The 24,252-nt window shown below is 39.9% G+C and overlaps 1 pseudogene; it reads left to right on the forward strand.

Moving 5' to 3' along the window:
- The first annotated feature begins 272 nt into the window (after positions 1–272).
- Positions 273–24,252, forward strand: part of LOC122134601 — a 31,851-nt pseudogene continuing 7,871 nt past the window's right edge.

Below are 24,252 nucleotides of genomic sequence, written 5' to 3' on the forward strand. Positions count from 1 at the left end.
ATTACTCAGAAACATTTCATTACGTGCTTACCATTACATGTGCGATCTATACAAGGATAGTTTAATGCATGTAAATGTGAAACAGTTTTGTAGTAGTTCTACCTCAAGGGATGATTTAGACACTTTACAGATGAAATAGCAAACTCTTTTGTTCTTTTGAGTAATTCATGCAAGTGCTTTAACAAAGCTATGTGCTGCACTCCATTTAAAAGCTTTACTTTTAATATAATTTCTGCTCTTTTTTTATAAACCAAGAGAAAAAAAAAACAAAAATGTTGTTGTGGTTTTTCTTGCAGATGTTGTACGCGGCGATTCCGTACTCTGATCCGGTGATGTTTGCTGATATCGACCCGCAGCCCATAATCGATGAAGAGGAGGGTCTGATCTGGGTCGTGGGGCCCGTGCTGGCCGTCATCTTCATCATCTGCATCGTCATCGCCATCCTGCTGTACAAGAGGTAGAAACACCGTGGAGAAACACCGTCAATAACTGTTACACATATACATTACATATTACATATAATGTGACTTATTTATGAGTAAAACAACAAAAAACAGAATATTCAAGCCAGTGCTATTTTTTAGTATCGTTGAGATATTATTGTAGCTTTTTAATATTTTTTATCAGTTTTTATTTTGTTTATATATATATATATATATATATTATATATATATATATATATATATATATATATATATATGTGTGTGTGTGTGTGTGTGTGTGTGTGTGTGTTCATATAGTTTTTTTAATAATATTTAAGTTTCCATTATTTTAGTACATTAGGTTAAACGATTCAAATCAGATATGTGAGAAACCTTCTGAAATAACTTAATAACCCATTAGCCCAGATTCAAGCCAAAAAAAATACAATTTGTAAGAGGGGATATTATTGCCTTTATCATTATCCAAGTGACTTCATTTCTGAGTTATTAGGGTGTGATGCAATGTAAAAGCAAGCTGATCACTGGAATAATGTTCATTGATTATTCACGATAAGAGTAGAAACGTTTTAAAGTGGTCATATGATGCAATTTCAAGTTTTCCTTTCTCTTTGGAGTGTTACAAGCTCTTGGTGCATAAAGAAGATCTGTAAAGTTGCAAAGACTAAAGTTTAAAATCCTAAGAGATATTCTTTATAAAAGTTAAGACTCGTCCACGCCCCCCTGAAAAGGCTCGTTCTAACACGTTCCCACATGTCTATGTCACGATGTGGAAATATTTGCGTAATGCTGCCCAAATGTTCACTCAAAGAAAGCAGGCGTAACCTTTGATTCTCGCTGTTGCTGCCGGCGCCATGTCGTGGAGACGGTTTCGTTGTGAAAGCAAAACTACTTTGTTTGTTCTTCCAAAAGAGGACACAACTAGAAATCAGTGGTAAAATTGTATTTACAACACTCCACAACAACACAACAAAAAAAACATAGAGATGTGAGCAATGCACTTTATGGAGGACTGTTTCCTGATCCTGGGAGAGAAGACTACAATGTTCTGTTCTGACTCACAGTCTGTAAGTATGTTTACATATGTAAAGGATATGCCACTGATGATTCAAGCACGAGTTTTGTGCAGTGTAGAACAGCGGTTCTCAATTCCACTCCTCGCGCCCCCTGCTCTACACATTTTGTATGTTTCTCTTATCGCTTCAGAAGTTTCTTCTATTTGAAAGTAAGTGCCCTGCGAAGTGAACATCACAGGATATTCTGCCATGATTCCAGTTCGAAGCGAACGTATATGTTCCATTCAAAGTGCATTGAAGTGTACGAGACGTGAATTTAGATGGTATTTATTTACAGAGGAATATGATGTCACACTTGTCTGTGTGTGAAGACGTTGTGCAGTGCAAATCCGTGAATGAATGTTCCGAAGTGAAGTAAACTTCAACAGATTTCCCCTGCTCAGGGAGCAATAAACACTGTGTAGGGACCATGTCAATGGGAACACAGTTCATGCACGGAGCTCACTTCTAATGAGCTGATTATCTGAATCAGGTGTGTTAACAAAGAGAGACATGCAAAATATGCAGAGCTGGGGGGCGCAAGGACTGGGATTGAGAACCGCTGGTGTAGAGTAGAGCTTGTTGTTTGTCATTTCTCCGATCGAAAATGCAGACATGGTTTTATGTTTACGCGGCGCGATGCAACGCAACACGTAAAAACACAGTATAATTCATTATAATCCATAATTATGTCCTGAATGGATGCAACAAGTGTCTCGTTTGTGATGGGTCTTATTGTTTTTATCTTGTTGCGCCGGTGTTTTCACCAGGACATGCAACACAGTATGTTAATGGACGTAACATTTTCGTCACACGCTTGAGGCATTTGGCCAATCACAACGCACTGGATAGCTGGCCAATCAGGGCACTCCTCACTTTTCAGACCGATGAGCTTTGTAAAAAATTATGCATTTCAGAAAGTGGGGCATAGAGGAGAACAATAATGTACAGTATGTGGAAAATAATGTTTTTTAAACCTTAAACCACATAAACACATTTCATTACACCAAATACACAAAATAATGTTCTTTTTAGCAGCATCATATGATCCCTTTAATAAAGTAAATGGAGTCAATTTGGATTTCATGTTGACTTTAAGAGTTTGTGTGTGTGTGTGTGTGTGTGTGTGTGTGTGTGTGTGTGTGTGTGTGTGTGTGTGTGTGTGTGTGTGTGTGTGTTTCTGCAGTTATACATTGTAAGTATCTGTGTGATAATCTGTGGTGCTCATTTGAATATAGACTGATCTGATCATCTGCTGTAAATTAAAGTCAGGCATTGAGCTGAACATCTATCGTAATGAGGTCCTTCATATGTCCAGGGTTATTTGATGTCTTCTGATGGCAGATTTATTTGGTTAATCACAGAATCAATGTCACGGGCTCATGCACACAGCTCATAGTGTAATATTACAAAGTCCACAACACAACACACTCGCTGCCTGTGATGCACCAATTCAGAACAAACAAACAGAAACAAGAGCAATTCCTGCTGCCAAGACACGTGCACAGTACATGCACAATGAAAAACCTGTAATTATCAGGGATTAAAAGAGATTGTCATTTGATTTCTGAGGATAAATGATTTCTGAAGGGTCATGTGACACTGAAGACTGGAGTAATGATGCTGAAAAGCTTTGATTCAGCTTTGATCACAGGATTAAATTACATTTCAACATATAGTCACATTAAAAAAAAAAAAAAACACTTAGATTGTAATAATATTTCACAATATTACTGTTTTACCATATTTTTGATTAAGTACATGCAGTCCTGGTGAGGAGAAGAGACTTGTTTCAAAAACATTAAAAAATCTTACCCCAAACTTTTGTATGGTAGTGTATTATTATTATTTACTATATATACCCTATACCCAAGTAAATAATAATAATAATAATAATACACTACCATACAAAAGTTTGGGGTAAGATTTTTTAATGTTTTTGAAACAATTCTCTTCTCCTCACTATGTTTATTTCATACTAATTATAGTTAAAATCTATTAACATATTTACTGACAGATCGCTCAAGACTTACTGATATAAAAATTATAATGAAACTTTATTTGGAGTACTACTTGTGCAAAATACACATTTCTTAATATTAAGCTTGTAAATGTGTTTTTTATTGTCACTATTGATGATAATTGTATGATCTTTGAATAATATCGGTGTTTAAAAGCAAGATATTGAAAGTGTATCAAAAGTTTACTTGCAATAGTTCCACGTTTGTACAATCAGATTACTTCAGTGTATCTTTAGTTGGACTTCAGTACTGCTTCCACACAGTTAAAGTGCATTAAGTACAAAATTAGTTGTTCCAATTTAGCAGACTTTAAATATACCAGTTTAGTATACTTAAAGTACAATTGCAGGGTATTTCTGGACAATTGAATTACGTAACTATGTAAAAGTATTTGTATTATACTTAACATGAAAAAGAATAAGAATATTATAATAATATTATAGAATATAAAAAATAATATTTATTTTTCACTAGGATATTCAAAATATATAGAATTATATGATAAACTAGACTGTGAGATAAAGCCTTGAGTATATTATGTAACACACCAAAATCTAGTTTAGGATCAGGCACAGTGGATGTGTTTTAATAGAACACATCAGATGAAAACTAATAAATGCAAAGCCGCTCTGAATATCAGCAGTTGTGATGAGGAGATCGGTGTTTGTTCTGCGTACTAACCCTCTGTTCTCCCCTCCTGCCGCTTTCACTGGAGCAGTCAACCAGACAGGTGAGAGCATGCAGAAGAGCTGTACCTGAGACACACGCAGTGGTCACGGCTCACAGAACGCCAGGACGTGTCACATTTGAACTTCCATCACAAGTGTGTTTGCTTGACCTCTTCCCAGTCGAAACACAGTTTTGTCCTGAAATATACAATGTATTTATTTCAGGAAAAGGGCAGAGTCAGAGGCCAGGAAAGGCAGTCTGCCCAGCGGTAAAGAAATGCCCTCCCATCACCCCACAGACCCCGTGGAGTTACGCCGTCTGAACTTCCAGACTCCCGGTAAGAGCTGCTGACCACCATCCTCCTCATCTTCACCGTCAAACACAAACCATCAGCCAACTCCTTGAGTTTGAAACAAAAGATTTTGATTGTGACTTGTTTTCAGTGAAGTGAGGATTCTAGGCTTAGAAATGGTTGAATCATGAGGAAGTCTCGATCAGTGTTTCCCAAACCGGGTACCCTCAACAGTGCATATTGTGGATGTCTCCTTTAGTTGATGCGCTCGGTTTAACTTTAAGGGTCTCTAAGCTGATGAGTTGAATCCGATGTGTTTGATTAGAGAGATGTACAGAATGTGCATTATTGGGGGAACTCTGGGCTGTGGATGGGTAAACACTGGTCTAGAACACACTAGCTCTGTTCCAGACTAGTGAGCTGCCTACGTTGACGGCATTTATAGGCGCACTCTAGACTTGAAGGCTCCTCAAAATCCATGCAGCAAGATTGTGTTGCTTACAATGTTGGCCAAATTGAATGGAAGCATTGCATTTAACCTTCAAAAAGGCAATCCCATAATGCATTGAGAATGTGTCATCCCTAAGCAAGACAGACGTTGATTACAAGGTCTATCAAATTGTGGATCAGTTGAAATGAACTGTGTGGTGCTGCATGTGTCAAATCAGTGACTCGAGGGTCAGTTACAGATGATACCTGTGTAGACAGCAAGTAATATCACTAGATTTGGGGAGAATGATGGTGATACATTGGCCAGCTTATAGACGCCTCATGCAGAAACAACAGTCTTAAATGAGTCCATGGGACAACACAGACCTGTGTGTATAAAGTCAAAGTGGTGCTCTTGTTTTGCTCAGCATAGTAAAAGGTTTAAAAGGATACTCCATCCCAAAATGAAAATTTTGCCGTTATTCACTTACCCCCATGTTGTTCCAAACCCGTAAAAGCTTTGTTCGTCTTCGGAACACAATTTAAGATATTTTGGATGAAAACAGGGAGGCTTGTGACTGTCCCATAGACTGCCAAATAAATAACAGTGTCAAGCTCCAGGAAAGTATGAAAAGCATCGTCAGAATACTCCATCTGCCATCAGTGATTCAACCGTAACGTTATGAAGCGACGAGAATACTTTTTGTACACGAAGAAAACAAAAAAAAACGACTTTATTCAACAATTCCTCTCCTCTGTGTCTCTCCAAATCAGCGTAGTCGCCATTTTGACAATTCTGAGCAGCGCACAGGCGGCTTACGCTCTTCTGTATCAACTGCGCCACAAGGATATGTTTTTTACGTGTATTTACGCTTTGGTTTGAAAGAAAACACCGCATCGGCACAGCGCGGCTGACACAGAAGAGTGTACGCCATTGTCGTACTGCTCAGAATTGCAAAAAAATGGCACTTCGCTGATTTGGAGAGACACAGAGGAGAGGAATTGTTGAATAAAGTCATTATTTTTTTTTTCCTTAGTGTACAAAAAGTATTCTCGTCGCTTCATAATGTTACAGTTGAATCACTGATGGCAGATGGAGTATTCTGATGATGCTTTTCATACTTTCCTGGACCTTGACACTGATATTTATTTGACAGTCTATGGGACAGTCTCAAGCCTACTGTTTTTTTTAAGATTCCAAAATATCTTAAATTGTGTTCCGAAGACGAACAAAGCTTTTACGGTTTAAGTGATTAATGGCAAAATTTCATTTTGCAGTGGAGTAACTCTTCAATGGGAGGGTCTGTAAGCCATATGGAGCCAAAGATACAGAGACGCACCTCTTGCGTTGGAATTGGCCTGAATACTCACAAAAACGCACGGGACAGGTGGCTTCCGGACAGACGGAAGGGCAGGAAATCCCCTCCGGATTCTGGTACTGCAGCTTCACAGGTGACCTGAGAACTCCTCGCAGTGCATTCGTAACACCTCAGTGAGTTTACCTGAAGAGCGAGGGCTGTGGCAAACCGAAGCCAGCTGAAGAAGACTATGGAGATATATATTCAAGCCAGTGGCTCTCAAAACCTCTGCTGCTGATTGTATATTCAGTTGATGAATCGACACACACATAGGCGGGCTGTTGTGTTTGAAAGCAGCGGAGTGTGAACGAGTCACAGAGGAATGTGGAATTGTTGAGCGGTGAACGGCTGCTCCCTCCTGACCTTGGTGAACAAGGTGAAATGCACTCGGTTCTAGAGCGGCCAGCCGTGAAGACCTATAGATTTATTTTCTGAGGGGCAGAACAGCGGTGACAACAGTTGCTCCATTAGTTTCTCAGAGGAGAACCCGGGTGCCAGCGAGACCAGCTCTCAACACACTGAACCGGAGTCCATCTGTCTGTCTGTCAGAAACACCTGGACTGCAAGAGCAAGACAGATGGACTGGAGGGAAACTCTTCACCTTTCTGATAAAAATGGCTCAGACTAGCATTCGCTACCATGCTGTGGATGGATGGTGGCATAAACGGTTTAGCCTACTCATAAAAAGTAAGATTGATTACTCCTTGATACTATTAGTTGTTCAGACTAGTTCTAAAGACCCAGTGTCTATGTTTATGCTTGGTTACCACTGTTTTGGAACAAGACACACATTTAGGCTTCCCACTGTGTTTGAAAGCAGGCAAGCGTGTCCACAGAATTCAAAAAGACAACACAACTGAAGATCTTGATGAACACCTGTTTACCTAACAGAAGAAAAACAGCTTAAACCATCCTAAGGTGCTTTAGCTGGTCTTAGCATGCCACCAGCCTGGTTTCCATGAGTCAAGACTAAATATGTAGTGGTTTTGGGCACTCGTCAACAGGTGAGTCTGTGAGACTAGCTAAAGCAAGCCCATTAAAACCACCTCAAGTTGCTTTTCTTCTTGAACCATTCATCAAGTGCCCAATGTTGCCGTTGAACGTGATTCCCATCCTTACACAGCAGTGACATTAGTTTTGATATTCATCAACGATGCGAACAGGCCAGGGTTCGTATTCATGTGTTGGGTTTGCATTGCAACACAGTTTCAAGAGCGATTTTCCATGCACTCAATCCTCTCAGCGCCTCTTTATTAGTGGACTCGTGCCCCTCTTTTGCAAACAGCCTCTTAGAGAAGCTTTGCATCCTCCATTTTCCCTTCAGGCAGCCCGAACGCAGCTCTCGACAGCTGAAGATCCCTCTCTTCAGAGAGAACGGCCTCTGCATTAGCCCTCCTCTCTTCAAACCCTTGATGCCATCGTGCAGTCACCCCGCCCCCCCTCCCCATCTCAATTTTCATCTTGAGGGTGCTTGATGTCGCTCCGATGCGTTTCTCCGAATGGCAGTTTCATTGTCACCGCGGCTGGTAATGGGTCTTGAGAGGCGGTGGATGGCAGCTCTCTCCTGCTGCCTCCATTAGCTAATGCCCTCTTCTATCAGCCCAGAGATGAAAGAACCGCAGTTCAAGCATACGGCCTCTTTTTCTGCGGCACGCAGGCTGTTGTTATGCAAACCGGTTATCAGAGAGCAGCTTCTGCTGCTCGACTATTCAAAAGCATCCTCTGCAGTGCAAACACAAACTCTCTCGCAGACACGCGCCTTCTTTGTGAATTTCACCGCTGAAGCCCTTAGAGAACAGACAAACATGCGCATGATAAACATGCACGCCATCTTCTCTGTCCTTGTTACATTTGTGTCTCTTTTTTTTTTCTTCTGAACGTGTTATCCTCATCTCCCGCATGTTTTGTCGTCCGTTAGCCGTTAGCATGTGTGAATTTGTTTTACTAACAAATAAACTTAGAGATGAAGGTGGAGCATTGTTTGTGACTGTCGACTGTCATTTCAGACTGTGTTTCTGCTGCCTCTTTTTTAGTTCCGATAGCGACCGATCACCACATTTGCTTGGTTTAACGTCAGCTAGTATGATTTATCCCCGTCCCCTTTTCCTTTGCAGGTTCAGCCACATCGGTTTACCCCAGTAACCCTCCATTTGTCAAGTTAGTTGTTCTTGTTTCTACATATGCCACTGTGTCTGTTCATCTCCTTCACTTCCTCTCTGGACTGCGGTCATCTCCTCACGCCGCTTTGCCTCACGCCAGCGCAGGAGGCGGGGTTTGATATGTAGCATCCTTTAGACTCATCGCCGGCTCAAACTTTAATATCCAACCCCTAACGTTCTTCTCTATTCCATCTTTCCACCATGTTTCCCTCCATGTTAACGCTTGCGGACGAATAACATTCCTCTCTTCATTAGGAATGCTCTGTGCGGCTTTCTGTATCCCATTCTCTCAGAGCATGTGGCTGCTTCGTTCAATCATACAGGCCAAACAAACCTCACATCCCTCATCCTCTGTGATGCCCATCTCTCGGCGTAGGCTCTGGTGTGTGCTAGCGCTAACACACGGGGACTCTTTGTCTGTCTCCTGTCTGCAGGGATGGCCAGTCACCCTCCCATCCCGGTCATGGAGCTGGCCGATCACATCGAACGCCTGAAAGCAAACGACAACTTGAAGTTTTCTCAGGAATATGAGGTAATGCTCAGGCATTTTGTTACTTTCTGCATGAAAAAAGCTGGTTTTGTTCTCAACTTCTCTGACTCTGACTCTGTCAAAGACAAATATTTGAATAGTGCCCTGAGATATTCTGCTGTAATAGCAAAGCTGGTCATTTTCAAACTAGGAATGGTAATATATTAAAAGAATAATAATAATAATAATAATAATAATACAGCATTTACACACCTTTACTTAACAATTAATTTACGTAATGTTTTCTAGACATTTGATCACAGTTATCCTTTACTTACATTTTTTTTTTTTTTTTTTTTTTTACCAAATAAGGTATTTTATAACTAATTCTTAAATGGCAGCTGATAAAAGATTACAATAAGAAACATGATGCTAGGTTATATTTCGATTTTTTAGCTGTTTAGTTTACAAGTTATATTCTCAGCATAACGATTGAAAAGTGAAAGTGAAACAACAAAGTGAAAAGTAAAAATGAACATGAATTTGAAAGTGTCTGAGTATTTAGTTTTGTCTAAGTTGGTGATCAACTTCTCCAGCATGGTTTGAGATGATCCAGAGAGCATCTTGAGTCACATGATCAGTGTCACTTATTTATATTTGATTAGTTCTCATTGGGCAGCTACATAATTAAACGAGTGTCAGAGTTGTGTCTCTCTGTATGCGCAGGGCAAGAAATCACTCATTAACTCATACAACATGTTGCCAGATCTTGCTGGAATAAAAGCAAGAACAGCCCATAATAAACTTAAATCCAAATGCTTCATCTTGGAAATAAGACACATACCCAAATATCATGACCTGCCTATTTTATTAACTCCATCAGCTGGATCGCTTTATGAGCTGAGCAAAACAACAAGCCCAAAGATGCTTAATAAACGTTGCTTATAATAAGTGGACATGACAACCCTTCAAGAACACGCTCTGCACAGCAGCAGCCTAAACAAGATGGCTCGGTTGATGATGGTTTTGTTAAAACCGCTGAACATAAGTCTTTGGTCGCTGTAATATTACTAATATGACAGAATATAGAATGACAAATAATATGTTGCAAAATAAGAATGTTGCTATGTCGAGAGTGAAATATGATCACAAAATGATCATTTAGGGGATTCACTACCGTATTTAAATGCAGTTGTCACTCCTGAAAATTTCATTTACTATATGTGACTGAGTCAATTTGAAAACCTGGAATTTAAATCAGATTTTTTTTTTTTTTACTTTCAGATTTAAATCCCAGATTTTCAATTTGACTTTTGGAAAATATTTCAAATTCTAAAGATTTAAAACAACAGTTTAAGCAAACACATGACTGTTTCTCAGCAGTATTACAGGAAGTTCTAGTCAAGCATTGTTATGACTGTGACTCAAACCGATTTAAAAACAAACACCTTAGCAACCTCGTAGCACCGCTAAGCCTGTGCAGAAGCGCTCAGACGGGCCGCCACGGTTTACGCAGTCGCTCGTCGGTTCTGTGATCGTATCAGTCGTGCTCACACTGAAATCTCCTGCCGTCTGTCGGCTGTCAGCTACTGCGCCGGGGGAGGAAAGGTCTCCTCATCTCCACCAGTGAGAACGCAGGGCCCAAGCATGAGTCCATTTGGTGATGTCAGCGCTCACGTGACGGATTGTTTTTAGGGCCCTTTGGCCTGTGGTTCCTGAGCACGAGGTCACCTGTGGAGCTCAGCCAAGCGCCTGCCAGAGCTGAGCTCAAACACATGGTATTGTCATTCTGGGGCGCTTTTTGCATGGGCACAGAAAGTCATTTCGGCAGCACAATGAAGCAGGCGAGTTCACGAGCCATGTTCCAACAGATTTGGGCAGAATGATGCAGCTTAACTGGAGATTTGTCATCTTTAGTGACACTTTATGGTGCGGCGCGGCGGCTGGCCCTGACAGAAAAATACCACCGCTGTCAATTTACGCTTCTTCGTATCGAGGCCCGTTTGCTTATTGTAGAGTTACTCAAACAAGCTTTACTGCTAAAACAGCAGCATCTCCTCGTCTCTCTCAGATATACGTGTCGAATGTGAAATATCTGCTTCGGCTGTTGACAGTCTCACAGCGTTTATCGTTTAGCTATTTCTGAGCGTAATTTGTCCAAGTGGGGCTGTGATTTGTTTGCAGTCGTCTGCTCTCGTTTGAAAGGGCACATCAGTGGACAAAAGCGCCGTTTGAAAGGGAGCACATCTCTGCGTGATCCTTTAAAATCTATTCAAGGCATGAAGACATTACTTTCCCCCTCTTTCGCTTACGGGACCAATTTTCATTCATTCAACGCTCCTCTGAAAACTGTAATTTGAAATTTGTCAACGCGGAAAGCTGGGCTCGCAGGCAGATGCGTATCATCTTTTCATTTTCAAAAGACACTGCGGAGACTGAATAATTTCATTATTAAAGTAAATGGGAAAAAATTGCAAACGGCACATAAGACTGACGCTGAGGGTCGTATTGAGCACAAAAGCTCTTTCACTGGCAGACTCTTTCAGGCCCACACCTGTTTTTAAGAAGCTCAGCCCTGAAACCTTTAATATATATGTGGAGTGACTAAATCACAAAGTATCATCAAATAAAATAAGATCCCACACATCAATTCATTAAAACAATCATTCAATACATTTATTTAACCAGACCTTTATTTAACCAGGTCATTCATTCTTTCATTCATTCAATATAATTCTATTCTTTCATACATTTAATTATTAATTCTTTATTTCATTCATTCATTCAATTATTCATCCATTCATTCAATCATACATTTATTCATTAAATTATTAATTCATTCTTTCATTCAATTATTAATTAATTAATTAATTCATTCATTCATTCATTCAATTATTCATTTTTTATTTCATTCATTCATTCATTCATTCATTCATTAATAAAAAAATAAAAAAAACAAAAAAATTCATTAATTTATTCATTCATCAATTATTAATTAATTAATTCATTCATTCATTCAATTATTCATTCATTCATTCACTCACTCTAATCATTGATTCATTCATTCATTAAATTATTAATTCATTAAATTATTCATTCTTTTCATTCAATATTAATTCATTCATTAATTCAATTCATTCGTTCACTCGATGATCCCTTTATTTTGTTAGTCCATTTAATCTTTTCATTATTCATTATTTGGTTGACGGCTTCTTTCTTTCTTTCTTTAATATTTTCATTAGTTAGTCAATTCATTCATTTGTTCATTTAAATTGTATATTTTTTCATTAATTCATTCAACCATAAAAATATTATAATTTCATTCATTCATTCATTCATTCATTCATTCATTTACTTGGTCCCTTTATTTTTTGTTAGTCCATTTAATCTTTTCATTATTCATTAATTGATTTTCTTTCTTTCTTTCTTTCTTTTTCTTAAATATTTCCATTAGTTCATTCATGCATTTGTTCAATTAATTTGTAAATTTTTTTATTCATTCATTCATTCATTCATTCATTTGTGCATTATTTTGTCCATAAGTTACTCCATTCATGCATTTAATTTGTGTATTTATTATGTTAAAACATGCATTATGCTCGTTATTATTATTATTATTATTATTATTATTTGTCAGCTATTCAACATAACTTTTATTAATGATTTAATTTGCGCATACATTGATAGTATATGTTTTTGTGTGTTGGAAATTGACTAATTTTGTGAAAGCGTGAATGTCAGGTCGTTAATTAATTGGCCATTTCTATATTCCAGGACAGAGCGATGTGGATATGCAGCTTATTTCCACCACAGCAGCAGCGTTTATTTCTGAACGCTCTCGTTCAATGACGCGTTTACAGTCCCGCCGCTCTATTAATACAGACTGTGAATGCTGATCATAGCCGCGGGTCGGGACGAGCCTTTCTATTTCAAGGACGGATATTATTGGCGAGACGCTCAGAGTCTGTATGCTGAGTCCGAGCCAACACAGTTAGCATACGGCTGTAAGATGAGCTGTGTCTGTTTTTAGCTCTGATGCTAAATGCACTCATTAATCCATATTCATTCTCATTTCTCAATCAGGTCGGTCATCCCGCGGTCAGCAGTTCACCTGGGAGCATTCCAACCTGGAGGTCAATAAACCAAAGAACAGATACGCAAACGTCATCGCCTACGATCACTCCAGAGTCCTGCTCTCCCGCCATCGATGGTACGATCACCACTTCTCAGTATTTCCTCACTTCCTGAACTTCAGGTTTACAACCATCTGGTTTCCAAAAAAATTTTTTAAACATCCTTAAAAACAAGATAATAGTGCAAAATGTTGTGTAAAGTAGATATTATGGCCTGTTGCCAGAGGAAATTCTAACATTTATTTATTTGTGTTTGTTTGTTCATTTGTTTATTTTATTTATATACACACACAATACACTATAATATATAACACGTCTTTTTATGCTATGTTGCTTCTCAAGTAAATGGCATATTGTTTTAAGAATGTTCTAAAAAATTTTTATGCAAAACGAGTCTCGAGAAAAATACAGATTAAGAAGCTGATTTTTGCAGCATCTATAGCATCATTACACATTTGCATACTGAATTGATGAGCAGTTTTTCTTCATGTAAAAAAAAAAAAACAATCCCAAAATAAAAACATCTAATTTCCCTCCAAACTGTGTTAAATGACAGATTTAACCCAGTGAACAATGACACAAGTAACTGCTCATCTGCTGTGTTCCGGGCCTGATACAAACACTCCGGCTTTGTGTTTCCACAATGAGAAATGAAATAGTGTTGATCAACTACTGCATAAAATCCACATCATATTCCATCAGCCCTCGGCACGTGTGTGTTTGTGAGTGTGTGCATTGCGTGTGTGTGTGTGTCCGTGTGTGTTGTCTGTGTGTGAGTGTGTGTGCGCGTGAGTGTGTGTGCGTGCGCATGTGTGTGTGTGTGTGTGTGTGTGCGCGCGTGTGTAATTGAGTGTTTTTTCATCTAACATTTTTATTTTGTTTGATTTTCAGAATATTTTTAGAAGGTTTAGTTTTACTTTGCAATAACAACACTGAATGCAGTAAAACATATGAAAAGTTTTTTTTTTTTTTTCTTATTTAGCTTCTCAAGTAAGTCTATCATGTTTTAATGGTGTTAATTCTTTATTTTATTATTTTTTTTATTTTGTATGTTTGTTTACTGGACAAGAAAAATGCAGATTAAGAAAATGAATTTTTGCTTTGTCTGTGAAGGTTCCATGTGATCCTGTCTTGAATACACCCTATGTAGGCGGCCTCTTTTGTCTATAACAGAATCTCTCTCTCTCTCTCTCTCTCTCTCTCTCTCTCTCTCACACACACACACACCCACATATCTGTTCAGTACTAATTTCTTTGATATCTGTGTCATTTTGGCCTCTTTTGTCTATAACAGAATGAAGGAAAGGCAGGATTAATTGTCTTTCTATCCTGTCAGTCACAGAATGAACGAGAAAATGAAAAACATGGAGTTTTAATTTATTTATTAATTCTCAGTAAAATAATTCACCTGGAGTGGAGACGGATGTAGAGAGCGAGCGAGCGCGGGGGCGAGGGAGCGCTGGGATGAGTTTTATCTCGCCGCTGCATGTGTGAGCCGAGTCCTGCAGCACTGACGCTCTGTCAGCCGTTTTTTAACAGCAGAAATCAAACCTTGCTCCATTTTCTCCAGATGTCTCACACGTCTTCACTTTCAGTTTATTCCACTGTTTCTCTCACAGTGAATGAAGTCCACTCATCAGAAATCACAGAATATATACAGTATGAAATTGAAGATTCAGGACCGTTTTGCAAAAATCTCACTGAATAATGAAGAACGAGAGAGTGTGTTCAGACCTTTGTCTGCAAAATCTTATGCTTTTAAATGATTTGCTTTTGAATAACCCAATGGATGATGACAAAAACTAAACGTGCTGAAACTCTCTAAATGAAAGTCAGTTTGAGCGACGCTCATCTAAAGCATCTTTTAGGCACAACAGAGTGAACATTTGAACTAATAAATGACCATATTATTGATTAATCAGTCTGTTAAGGCAGTTGTTGTTTTTTTGAGGTTTTCTGAAATGTTACGGTTAAATAAGCAAAACAAGACATTATCTAATTAACTATGCACTAATTTACATGAGCTAACATTTTAACTTTTCTCAACATTGGATGAAGCTAGGTTTGAAATTCATACACATACACACACACACACTCTCATCCCCTTAAACCTCACTCCCATCCGGGTCACGGCACCAATGTAGCCCCCGAGTCCTATTTGCAGGAGCTGAAAACGTAAAAAAATTTAATTAAATGTTGCATGTAAGTGCTGCTGAAGGGGGAATAGGCCCAACAGGTGAAGTGCAATAAAAATAACTTAAATATGTATTTGGATGTTTTCTTTTCTCTAGTCTGAATGAAGAAATATTAAGGAAACAAATAGACCAAAATCTCAAAATTGACTAGTGCATGAAAAAACACCTAGCATTGAGCTAACAGAATACATTAGCATCCAAATAGCAACGTGATAAAAAAAAAAAAAAAAAACTTAAATTAAACTCAGAGCTCAAACTGTTGTGTAGTTTTTGGTTCTCAGTGTGTTCTGCTGTGTGTTGGCAGGTATTCCAGGCAGCGATTACATCAACCGCAAACTACATCGATGGCTACCGGAAGCAGAACGCTTACATCACCACTCAAGGTGCGCTGCCCGAGACCTTCGGCGATTTCTGGCGGATGATCTGGGAGCAGCGGAGCGCAAAACATCGTCATGATGACCAAACTGGAGGAAAGATCCAGGGTACGCACGCTCTGACCTGTGATTTGATTGGCTTGCGGCACTAAACGCAACACAACGAATCTGTCCACACAGCCAATCAGAGGAGGCGTGTGGGCAGAGTCTCTCTGAAAGTACACTGCGTCTCGCAACAGAATGTATAACTACAATCAATTAGTGAAAAATAAACCTAATTAACATCATCTGAAATACATACTCACATACTACAGTCTTTGTCACATGTTTGTGGCATTCGGTAAAGAAACGCTGTCAGAATGAGTCCAGTTAAATCAATACCGGAGTGCACGGAGATGCATGTCGGTTTTCCTGCAGTAACCTGGAGGCTTCATGTTTACCATCTCTTTTATTGGTTTTCACAATGCAGCCCACATCTATGATGGTAATGACGGCCGGCTGTGATGTGATTTGCGACAGAGAGCTGGAGATAGTAATTATAGCCTCTGTCACTCGCTGCTGTGTTGAGAAATCCTCTGTCAGCAGGAAAACGGGAATGGTGTCGCTAGCTGCACTTCTTGTTTGATGTGTGTGTTTCAGGTGAAGTGTGACCAGTACTGGCCCAACAGAGGGACGGAGACGTACGGACTCATTCAGGTCACGCTGCTGGACACAGTGGAGCTGGCCACATACTGCGTCCGGACGCTTGCACTTTACAAGGTACGCCATCAGCTCGTCTTTGAAGGGAAAATCCACACAAACTCACCCTCATGTCACTGTCAAGCATCGTTTTGTGATAAAATAGCCACATGCAGGTTTGATACAACATGGCATGTGATGTTTGGCTGTAATATTTGAAGAGCGTTTTTACTCTTGCGTTCAGAACGGCTCCAGCGAGAACGAGAGGTGCGGCAGTTCCAGTTCACGGCGTGGCCGGATCACGGCGTTCCGGAGCATCCCACACCATTCCTGGCTTTCCTGCGCAGAGTCAAATCCTGCAACCCGCTGGACGCCGGACCCATGGTGGTGCACTGCAGGTCTGGTGGTGTTTTATGTATATTATTAATAACACAGCGATAATAATCATGAGGTTACAGCACATAATATGCATCGTGTATTGTTTTAAAAATATGGTAAATGTTTTTATTGTTACATGTAAAATGTAAATGTACACTACCAAAAAATTAAGGGTCAGTAAGATTTTACTTTTGAAAATAAATAATACTTTCATTCAAAAGTGTCAGTAAAGATATTTATAAAGTTCCAAAAGATTTCTATTTCAAATAAATGCTGTTCTTTTGAACTTTCTATCCATTTGTGAAATCCTAAAAAATAAAATTTATCACGGTTTCCACAAAAAATATTGTGCAGCACAACAGTTTTTCAACATTGATAATAATCAGAAATGATTTTTGAGCAGCAAATCATTAATTATTAGAATGATTTCTGAAGATCATGTGACACTGAAGACTGGAGTAATGATGCTGAAAATACAGCTGCACATCACAGAAATAAATTACAGTTTAACAGATATTCACATAGAAAACAGATGTTTTAAACTGTAATAATATTTCACAATATTACAGTTTTGTACTGTATGTTTGATCAAATATATGCAGCCTTGGAGAACAGAAAGATACTTCTTTCAGAAACATTTCAAAATTGTATTGATCCCAAACTTTTGAACTGTAGTGTATTTTCCAAGTCCAGATCCATCTCTTTTTGGCTTATGTTTGTCTGTTAAGTTTAAAATTTCCCTTGTTTCCCGACTGAAGAATGAATGTTATGTAAAATATATTAAGCAAATAGTTTACCTGTGTACGTCTCTTGTTGAACACAGGTGCTGTAATGATATATTGAGTGCTTTTCATTTATTGTTAGAGCCCATATTAAAGAACTAATGTCATATAATGAGTAGAAAACAAAATAAATAAATAATGGATTGATCAAACCAGTGATTGATCTCAAGTATTAAACACACACTTTTATGAGACTCAGTGGTGTGTTTCTGTACAAAAAAAAAAACCTTGATTTTGGTGCATGGCAGAACATGAGGCACTCTTGCTTTTATGGAAAACCCAGATATGAAACCATCTGTTAAATTTCCCTCTAAGCAAAAGCAGCACAAAAACATCAGGCAGAGAGAGGCATGCAAAAACGACAAGCTACAAGCTTCCATCGGAAAACTGCCAGATAGAAAACAAGGATTAGTAAACCTTTAAAAATAACACATAGGGCAGTTAATTAGAGCTCCCAGGCGGAGCACTTGAAATTGAAAAATCCTTATTTCCCCTCTTTTCTCTGGCAGGCATGCGCGCTGAATGCAGGAATTAATATCATTCATTGGGATGGAGACTTTGAATTCCTTTCGGCTCAGATCAGATAACGGCTCGACAGCGGGACTTTAATCCATGCGAAAACACCCCATCCCCATCCCGCCGGCTCCCGTCTGACCATTAAAAAAAACTCTTTCTTTCATTCTGCGGCGGGTGTCAGAAAGTTGACGCATCCTTCGGCAAGAGCAGAGAAAGTTTTTAAGCCAGTGGGGTCACGTGAGGCGCTGGCGTGTGGGCAGGAGATTATATGTGCTGTTTGTCAGGCAAAACAAAAGACAGCAGATCAAGCGCTCCTCCTCCTGCGCTCGTGGGTAATTAAGCCCGCTGGAAACCACATGCATTTATCGCTGTTAAACGATTTGCCCTGCTGCAGAAGGAAAATTGCATGTGCATAATGCTGTCTAAAAATCTGCCTGACGCCATGCGATCAATGCTGATAGCGGCTGACCGTGTGTGTGTTTGTGGCGGTTGGTAGGCCGTGTCTTCTGTAAAGAGGGCGTTTACCGCTGTCACCTGTAACCCGCCGGTCACCGGCGAGGTGCATGCAGTCAGCCGTTATCACAACAAAAGAGAAAGCCCATCCAAGCACATGATTGAATGTCAAAGAGGTCACTGAACGGACAGACGGAGGGTTCCTGAGTGTCTCATGAAACCTGTCAAGAACACATCTTCATCATATTTCACCCCGAAATCAAATCAAAGACACTGCTTTTACATAAAGGAAATATAGCCTTGCTAGTAGCAGTGGTTTATTTTATGAAAGTACTGTAGGCAGTTAGAAACGTTTCCACTATTTTCACCCCTTTCAAAATATTGTCCATTTAACACATTGACCTTTTGTGACAACATCCCATCTTGAAACACCAAACAATTAAAGGAAATAAAAGAGTAAATAGTTATGAACAAAAATCATACCAAACCTTTGTTAAAGCAAATAAAAATGGTAATTAATATATTATAATTCAAGCACATGTGACAACATTCCCCAGTAAAAATATGACAGCTCTGACATTTATGATAAAAACCTCTTGTCCTGAAAACAATTCAAGCCTTCAGTTAAATAGTTTAAAGGACAGAATTTACACAAAAGGATCCCAATAGTTTGAAACCAAGTTATATAATATATATAATTAGTAAAACAGTCCCTTTCAGTTAGATTGAACTATACTGATTGTGGAAGTTAAGCAAGGCTTGGATTCATGCTTGCTGCAATGCATTCTGGGTTTGTCTTATCTCTGCATGATGCATTTGATGTTGCTTCCTGGGGGGGGCCACAGTCCAGCAGAGTTTACTGTAAGCTCCAACCCCAATTAAACACACCTGAACCAGCTAATCAGGATCTTCGACTCACTAGGAACTTTCGACCTAAAAGAGTGAAATAATTTGCTGTCTGAGCTTGTAAATGGTCTCCACGCTGGGTCCTCCTCAAAATGGGTTTTGGAAACTTTAAATGTGTGTTAGTGGAAGTTCTGTGTGCAGTTGAGCTGGTGTTCATTGGCTCAAGTGCGTTGTTCAATAAGAATTATTTCTCGCTCACATCTTCATGCAGGAAGAGCGCTAATGTGAGCGTTTGTGGAGCTTTGTCTTAATGAAGGGCTCTGATCTCAGGTGTTTCATGGAGAAGTGCCTGTGGTTGACGTCAATGGCTGCACTTCAAGAAGTTAGCAAAGCTTTGGCCTCTTCAAAGTGATGGAAAGAGGAAAGTAAATGGAGGAGCTTTTAGAGTCTGTAGATGGAGGTTAGAGAGGGTGAGAGGCTAAATGGAGGGGTTGTTTTGCTCTGATAGCGAGCACAGGTGTACGCCGATCAAGAACGGCTTCATCCACTCCACAGTCTCTGCCATTAAATACAGTTTGACTGTTCTGCGTTCAAGACAGAAATGAGAGTCCCATTGATTTCACAGATTGCATGCGTGTAAGAAACAAAAATGTATCAAAGTGCCTGAACACAGACTTCACCAAACATTTGCCATTCTTTCTGTTGTGCCTAACAGTGCTGGCGTGGGTCGGACCGGCTGCTTCATCGTCATCAACGCCATGCTGGAGCGAATCAAACACGAGAAGACGGTGGACATCTACGGTCACGTGACGCTCATGCGCGCTCAGAGGAACTACATGGTCCAGACGGAAGACCAGTATGTCTTCATTCACGACGCGCTCCAGGAGGCCGTCACCTGCGGCACCACCGAGGTTCCTGCCCGGAACCTGTACGCATACATCCAGAAACTCACGCAGATCGAGTCCGGAGAGACGGAGGTTGACATCTATCTGTAACCTAAGGTAAGATGGATGTTGGCAGGAGTCGTGTTTGTTGACGGCTGTTTGTTCCCATGATTTGAAAACCAAACAAACCCGCTAGAATCAAGTTGCCTCTAACTGAAGAGACGCGAGAACCCTAACCCTACTAAATCGCTACTTGACCAAACCTTGACCTTATATCTATTGATACGTCTGATCGTGGAAGGTAAGCAGGGTTTGGCTTGGTTAGTACTTGGATAAGGCTTCGGTTTTCCCCACAATCCAGAGACATCCAGCACAGGTGATTTCTCAGAAAAAGAGTTGCCCTTTCCAATCACTACTAGCAAAGAGAGATTGTTCAAATGGTGCAGTGTTTTTTACTAGTTTAGTTGATCTGTCTAGTGTTCCATCCACTGAACTCTTCCTCAAACTCCATCTGAACAGAAGGGCCTCGAAAGGCTGCGATCATGTCACAAGTTAACAGACATCCGACCACGAGCTCTGGCTCCTCCTTCCTGGAATGACTGCGGCAGAACCGCCGGCTTTGCCACAGGAAGCTGATCGTCTCTCTTCTGTTATTCGAACCCCAAGACGCATTTTACGCGGCCTGCAGTTTGTCAAACAGAAATCTGTTTACCGAGAGTAAGAAGGTGATCGAATGTCACGCCACATCATGAGCCCCGGCCCTGCAGTCGACCCCGCTGCTGAGGCTTGGCTGCCGGTGTCTGGCCCATCTCAGGCCCACCGCAGGCTCTCTTTACTGCGGCGCGCAGAGACAGTGTGGGGCCTGTGGTTTCTCCTGCCAGGAACTCAGAGACCCCTGTGCCGTTCTCACGCTAGCGCTTACCATTACTGCGCTCGCTTTTTTTTTTACCGTAAACCACACTTGCTTTGCTCTCTTGTTTTCATGACCAAGTTCAAGGCGGTTAAAGACATTAAACATCAGCCCCAGCGAAACACTGTGTGTGTGTGTGTTTAGTTTAACAGCAACATCTATCTATTATCTTCATCTATCTATCAGCTATCTATCTATCTATCTATCTATCTATTTATCTATCTATCTATCTATCTATCTCTATCTATCTATCTATCTGTCTACCTACCTGTTTGTCTGTCTGTCTGTCTGTCTGTCTATCTGTCTCTCTCTGTCTTTCTGTCTCTATCTGTCTCTGTCTTGTCTGTCTATCTGTCTGTCTGTCTGTCTGTCTGTCGATCTATCTAAATCGTCTTTAATGTCTTTAGTCTGTCTGTCCTGTCTGTCTATCTGTCTGTCTCTGTCTTCTCTCTGTCTGTCTGTCTGTCTATCTGTCTGTCTGTCTGTCTGTCTATCTATTTAATATCATCTGTCTGTCTCTCTGTCTGTCTGTCTGTCTATCTGTCTGTGCTGTCTCAAAATGTCTGTCTATCTGTCTGTTGTCTGTCTGTCTGTAGTCTGTCTGTCTGTCTGTCTCTCTGTCTATCTATCCTCATCCCGTCTATCTATCTAAATTTAAATTCAAATGAGCTTTATGTCTTTAGTCTTTGTCTATCTCTGTCTGTCTCTGTCTGTCTGTCTGTCTGTCTCTGTCTATCTGTCTGTCTCTGTCTGTCTGTCTGTCTGTCTCTGTCTGTCTGTCTGTTTAAATTCAAATGACTTTCTGTCTATTAGTCTGTCTGTCTGTCTATCTGTCTGTCTGTCTGTCTGTCTGTCGTCTGTCTGTCCGTTGCTGTCCTTGTCTCTCTGTCTGTCTGTCTATCTAAATCTATCTATCTAAATTCAATTCAAATGAGCTTTATGTCTTTAGTCTGTCTGCCTGTCTGTCTGTCTATCTGTCTGTCTGTCTGTCTGTCTGTCTGTCTGTCTGTCTCTCTGTCTGTCTGTCCTGTCTTTGTTCTATCTATATCCCTGTCTTTGTATCTAAATTTAAATTCAAATGAGCTTTATGTCTTTAGTCTGTCTATCTGACTGACTTTCCAAATATTCACAAGGACTTCAAACTTTCAACTTCTTCTGTTTTCAAGTCAATATCAGCGTCTAGACAAAATTTAGCTATTTTTTAAATTGCTGTTCATGATTTGTTTCTTGCAGCGGTTAGCGAACACAAAAGCTCACACCTCACGGTTCATCAGTGCCAATCTGCCCTGCAACAAATTCAAAAACAGACTGGTTAACATCATGCCCTACGAGTCCACACGTGTCTGTCTGCAGCCAATCAGAGGAGTCGAGGGCTCCGACTACATCAACGCCAGCTTCATCGACGGATACAGGTGAGCAGAAGAGCCCGGATCTGTCCGTCTGTGTGGTGTGTTTGTAACCGTGAAGGTAAATGTGTGTCTCTCGCTGTGTGTCAGGCAACAGAAGAGCTTACATCGCCACGCAGGGTCCTTTAGCTGAACCACAGAAGACTTCTGGAGGATGTTGTGGGAACACAACTCCACCATCGTAGTGATGCTGACCAAACTCAGAGAGATGGGCAGAGTGAGTGTTCCTGTCCCCTCATCTGAACATCTACATCTGCATCACAATCAGACTAAATGAGCTTAGAACAGGACAACACTATTTGTCAATGGCAGAAAAAAACAGATATAAGATTTGAGATAAAAAAAGGACTTAACTGTGGTGTTCTGTTGTAGATTATGCATTTTTAATATCCTTTTTATTTATTTATTTATTGCTGAAGAAAGTACACTGAAAAATTGTATAGAAATGAATTTCAGAATGCAGAAATTGCATTTGAATTAAATATGAAATGTTGTAGTAGGATGACAAAAATAGTCTTTTCTTATAAAATGTGCTCCAGTAATCTTTTCAGATTTATCTGTTTGTCGTTTTTACAGCATAGAAGTAAATGTACACATTTTTATTAAGAATATTTACATATTAACTCTCTAGGCTACTTTCCAAATTCAAATGTTCCCCCTTTTTTTTTCAATTCAACCTTAAATTTTTCCAAAGTTTTGAACTGTCTGTAAACCTTACTTTTTCAAAATCATCCATGGTTTGTTGGTTTAATTTGCATTCAATTCGATCTCTCCAGGATCTTGAATAGTATTTTAATTCATCAAAATCATTTAGCACATTAAGGCTGATACATTTTTGGCTGTGGCTGAATGTAATATCCAGGTTTTTAAAGAACACCAAGAAATTTCCTCAGACTTCATGATCTCATGTGCCACTGTTGAGAAAACAGTGGTGTGGTTTTTCTCTTCCAAATAGATTCGGTGCTCGTTTTATCATTTCATTTCTCCCTTTGCTTAAACCCCAGTGTTAATGATTATTCCTCTCAGTGCTGGTATTTGTTCTGATGCTTTTTGCATTCTGGTTGTATTTTGCATGACTGATGTATTGTGTCTGTCCATCAGGAAAAGTGCCATCAGTACTGGCCAGCAGAGCGTTCAGCCAGATATCAGTACTTTGTGGTGGATCCAATGGCCGAATACAACATGCCACAGTACATCCTGCGAGAGTTTAAAGTGACGGACGCACGGGTGAGACACCAGCCCCTCGCCCATCCTCTGAACTGTGATTTGTGTGTTATAATGCATATTCAGTCTGAGTAGAGCTCTGAGCGTCTGCGTTCACAGGCCTCTAATTCCATCACAGCATTTATTCTGATAAACACTCACACATCCTGTCTCTCTCTCTCTCTCTCTCTCTCTCTCTCTCTCTCATGTCTCTTATCTGGGATATACAAAATCACTAAAGAAATGCAAACTCTCAGAGCTTCTCGTCAGGAGCTTTTCAGCCGCCCACATCAGAGGAATTAGTGTCTGGAGTCACTCATTCACACGCTCAGGTGAAACGACACGCTTCTGAGCTGTGGGCGGCGCTGGAGCTCAAAACAGAAAAAACACCCTAATCACCCGTGCTGAGACCATGTTTTAAACCGCATGGTGTAACATGTAAATACCATATATCGCCATATATATATATATATATGATCCTTTCTGCTCTAACCGTATGCTACTGTTCAAAAGTTTGGAAAAATTTACGGATTTTTTAAATATTTTTGAAAGAAGTCTCTTCTGTTCACCAAGGCTGCCTTTATTTGATAAAAAATTAAAAA

The sequence above is a fragment of the Cyprinus carpio genome, chromosome A6, assembly GCF_018340385.1.
Source record: "Cyprinus carpio isolate SPL01 chromosome A6, ASM1834038v1, whole genome shotgun sequence".
Classification (NCBI taxonomy): Eukaryota; Metazoa; Chordata; class Actinopteri; order Cypriniformes; family Cyprinidae; genus Cyprinus; species Cyprinus carpio.